Raw genomic sequence first — 5,231 nt, 5'->3', positions numbered from 1 at the left:
CTCATTGTCCCATCTGCTCACACCTGCACTCTCCTCACTGTCCCACGTCTCTACACACCCTCACTCTCCTCACTTTCCCACGTCTGCTCACACCCACACTCTCCTCACTGTCCCCCGTCTCCTCATACCCACACTCTCCTCATTGTCCCGTCTGCTCACACCTGCACTCTCCTCACTGTCCCACGTCTCTACACACCCTCACTCTCCTCACTTTCCAACGTCTGCTCACACCCGCACTCTCCTAACTGTCCCACGTCTGTACATCCCCGCATTCTCCTCACTGTCCCACGTCTGCTCACACCCGCACTCTCCTCACTTTCCCACGTCTGCTCACACCCGCACTCTCCTCACTGTCCCACGTATGTACACACCCACACTCCTCACTGTCCCACGTCTGCTCACACCCACACTCTCCTCACTGTCCCACGTCTGCTCACACCCACACTCTCCTCACTGTCCCACGTCTGTACACACCAACACCCTCCTCACTGTCCCACGTCTGTACACACCCACACTCTCCTCACTGTCCCACGTCTGTACACACCCGCACTCTCCTCACTGTCCCACGTCTGCTCACACCCGCACTCTTCTCACTGTACCACGTCTGCTCACACCCGCACTCTCCTCACTGTCCCCCGTCTGTACACACCCGCATTCTCCTCACTGTCCCACGTCTGTACACACCAACACTCTCCTGACTGTCCCACGTCTGCTCACACCCACACTCCCCTCACTGTCCCACGTCTGTACACACCCGCACTCTCCTCACTGTTCCCCGTCTGCTCACACACGCACTCTCCTCACTGTCCCACGTCTGTACACACCCGCACTCTCTTCACTGTCCCAAGTCTGCACACACCCGCACTCTCCTCACTGTACCACGTCTGCTCACACCCGCACTCTCCTCACTTTCCCCCGTCTGCTCACACCCGCACTCTCCTCACTGTCCCACATCTGTACACACCCACACTCTCCTCAGTGTCCCACGTCTGCTCACACCTGCACTCTCCTCACTGTCCCACGTCTGCTCACACCTGTACTCTCCTCACTGTCCCACGTCTGCACACACCCGCACTCTCCTCACTCTCCCACGTCTGTACACACCCGCACTCTCCTCACTGTCCCACGTCTGCTCACACCCGCACTCTCCTCACTGACCCCCGTGTGCACACACCCGCACTCTCCTCACTGAACCCCATCTGCACACACCCGCACTCTCCTCACTGTCCCACGTCTGCTCACACCCGCACTCTCCTCACTGTCCCACGTCGGCTCACACCCACACTCTCCTCACTGTCCCACGTCTGCTCACACCCGCACTCTCCTCACTGTCCCACGTCTGTACACACCCGCACTCTCCTCACTATCCCAGGTCTGTATATTCCCGCACTCTCCTCACTGTCCCAGTCTGCTCACACCCACACTCTCCTCACTGTCCCCCCTCTGCTCACATTGCACTCTCCTCACTGTCCCACGTCTCTACACACCCGCACTCTCCTCACTGTCCCATGTCTGCTCACACCCGCACTCTCCTCACTGTCCCACGTCTGCACACACCCGCACTCTCCTCACTGTCCCACGTCTGCACACACCCGCACTCTCCTCACTGTCCCACGTCTGCTCACACCCACACTCTCCTCACTGTCCCACGTCTGCTCACACCCGCACTCTCCTCACTGTCCCACGTCTACACACACCCACACTCTCCTCACTGTCCCACGTCTGTACACACCGGCACTCTCCTCACTGTCCCACGTCTGTACACACCCACACTCTCCTCACTGTCCCACGTCTGCTCACACCCGCACTCTCCTCACTGTCCCACGTCTTTACACACCCACACTTTCCTCACTGTCCCCCGTCAGTACACACCCACACTCTCCTCACTGTCCCACGTCTGCTCACACCCGCACTCTCCTCACTGTCCCACGTCTGCACACACCCGCACTCTCCTCACTGTCCCCCGTCTGCTCACACCCGCACTCTCCTCACTGTCCCACGTCTGCTCACACCCGCACTCTCCTCACTGTCCCACCACGTCTGCTCACACCCACACTCTCCTCACTGTCCCCCGTCTGTCTGCTCACACCCGCACTCTCCTCACTGTCCCACGTCTGCTCACACCCGCACTCTCCTCACTGTCCCACGTCTGTACACACCCGCATTCTCCTCACTGTCCCACATCTGTACACACCCACACTCTCCTCACTGTCCCACCTCTGCTCACACCCGCACTCTCCTCTCTGACCCACGTCTGCTCACACCCACACTCTCCTCACTGGGCCATGTCTGCTCACACCCACACTCTCCTCACTGTCCCCCGTCTGCACACACCCGCACTCTCCTCACTGTCCCACGTCTGTACACACCCGCACTCTCCTCACTGTCCCACGTCTGCACACACCCGCACTGTCCTCACTGTCCCACATCTGTACACACCCACACTCTCCTCAATGTCCCATGTCTGCTCACACCTGCACTCTCCTCACTGTCCCACGTCTGCTCACACCTGCACTCTCCTCACTGTCCCACGTCTGCTCACATCTGCACTCTCCTCACTGTCCCACGTCTGTACACACCCGCACTTTCCTCACTGTCCCACGTCTGTACACACCTGCACTCTCCTCCCTGTCCCACATCTGCTCACACCCACACTTTCCTCACTGTACCACGTCTGCACACACCTGCACTCTCTTCACTGTCCCACGTCTGCTCACACCCGCACTCTCCTCACTGTCTCACTTCTGCTCACACTCGCACTCTCCTCACTGTCCCCCGTCTGCACACACCCGCACTCTCCTCACTGTCCCACGTCTGCACACACCTGCACTCTCCTCACTGTCCCACGTCTGCTCACACTTGCACTCTCCTCACTGTCCCACATCTGAACACACCCGCACTCTCCTCACTGACCCACGTCTGCTCACACCCGCACTCTCCTGGCTGTCCCACGTCTGCACACACCCACACTCTCCTCACTGTCCCATGTCTGTACACACCCGCACTCTCCTCACTGTCCCACGTCTGCTCCCACCCGCCCTCTCCTCACTGACCCACGTCTGTACACACCCGCACTCTCCTCACTGTCCCATGTCTGTACACAGCCGCACTTTCCTCACTGTCCCCCGTCTGCACACACCCACACTCTCCCCACTGTCCCCCGTCTGCACACACCTGCACTCTCCTCACTGTCCCATGTCTGCTTACACCCACACTCCTCACTGTCCCCCGTCTGCTCACACCTGCACTGTCCTCACTGTCCCACGTCTGCACACTCCCGCACTCTCCTCACTGTCCCCCGTCTGCACACTCCCGCACTCTCCTCACTGTCCCCCGTCTGCACACACCTGCACTCTCCTCACTGTCCCATGTCTGCTCACACCTTCACTCTCCTCACTGTCCCACGTCTGCTCACACCCACACTCTCCTCACTGTCCCACGGATGTACACACTCCTGGCTCTGCTCGCTCTTTGTCCTGAGCAGATGTAGGAGTGCCTTCACTGAAGTCCACAGAGGGCAGTTGAGCAGACTCCATGCCCTGGGAGCCTGGCATGGCCACTGCTCAGCACACCCACAGGGTGCCTGGGCACTAAGAGGCTCCGTGAGCAGTGGCCCCTGGGTGCTGCCGAGCCTCCAGGAGCCCAGGGTCTCGGTCAGAGGTGTGGCCCCAACAGAGATCATGGTCTTGGCCTCTGGCAGTGGCAGTGCAGTCCCCTCCCTCCTTATGTGGCCTGCCTGCCTCTTGGCTGCTATAAGTTATTCCACGTAAGCTATGTTTGTGAATTTCCCAGAGGCAAATGGCAAAAGACGTGGACAGGCACTTCACAGAAGGAGTTTTCTGGAGGCTGGAGTTCAGGGAAGGTTCAGCAGGGCTGGTGGCTGGTGGGTGCCATCCTTCTGAACAGTGCCTTCTGCGTGTGTCCTCTCATGGTGGAGAGAAAGACAGCCAGAGAAAAAGCCTGTGTGCATGTGTGTGTATGTGTGTGCATGTGTATATGTGCATATGTGTGGGTATGTTTGTATATGAGAGAGAGAGACTTGTGGCAGAGAGAGTGAGGGAAGAAGGGAGGGAGGAAAGGAGGCAGGGAAGGAGGGAAAGAGAGGTCAGGAGTTCTTGGTGTTTCTCTACAAAATGGCACTAATGCTAATCCCACAGACGCCACTTTTTGGTTGTGGTTGGGTTTGAACTCAGGGCATCACACTTGGCAGGCAGTGCTCCTCCCCCAGCACCCCACCCCCTCCCTGGCTCTTTCAGTTATTGGTTAAGTTGGGATTTGCATTTCATCTCCAGGCTGGCCTGGACCTCAGCTCTATTTATGCCTTCTGCAGAGGTGGGGTCACACAAATGCCACCACACCTGGTTTACTGGCCAAGTTGGAGGATCTCACTTTTTGCCTAGACTAGCTTTGAACCGTGATCCTCTAGATCTCTGCTTCCCAAGTAGCTAGGATTACAGGCCTGTGCTCCTGGACTAGTCCTCACTATTATTTCCTTAACTACTTCCCGAGAGGTCTGGCCTTCAGAAGCAGCCACAGCCCGGTGAAAGCAGATGATTAGGCCACAGCAGCATGGGTGCAGCGAAGAGGTGGCATCTGGCTCTGAATTCTGCATACGAGCCTGTGCCCAGCCTCAGGCTGTGCTGTGGTCAGAGACACATTGATATTCAGGTTACTGTGTGGATTGACCTGATGTGGGATGGCGGGAGGTTGGGGTGCAGTGGACAGAGTCCCAGGGCACCAGCGAGCAGCAGGGAGAGGGGTGTGGCCTGGGAGGGAGGAGCTCCCCATGCTGTGCTCTTGAGGCCCCAACCATGCATACTGAGAGGAGTCCTCCGGAGAGCGGCCAGGACTATGGGGAGCTCTGGGCTTCAGGGCTGGCATGTGACACCGGGAGGGGTGGCATGGGCTGGTGTCACCCGCAGTGTGCGCAGTCCAGGCAGGGCCGGCAGGCCCTCGGTGCTGCCAAGCAGAGGGGCACCAGGGGCCGGCATGGACGGCCAGTGTCCGGCCTCTCCCTCTGGGAGCTAGAATGGTGGCAGAGTTCTTGTGACACTGGATCAAAGCGGCTCCTGTCAACTCTGCCACCCTGGGCAGCTCCTCCCGGACCCGGGTCCGGCCGGGCCCTGCCATTGGCTGGCTCTGCTCCGCTCTGCGTGTTGGTCAAGCCACTGGAGTCTTCCTCCCTGTGGACCTGGCTGCCCTTGAGACACTTAGGGGTCTTTTCAGTGCCT

Source organism: Dipodomys ordii, unplaced genomic scaffold (assembly GCF_000151885.1).
Source record: "Dipodomys ordii isolate 6190 unplaced genomic scaffold, Dord_2.0 Scaffold159, whole genome shotgun sequence".
In the NCBI taxonomy this organism is placed as follows: domain Eukaryota; kingdom Metazoa; phylum Chordata; class Mammalia; order Rodentia; family Heteromyidae; genus Dipodomys; species Dipodomys ordii.
This window is presented reverse-complemented; position numbering follows the sequence as displayed.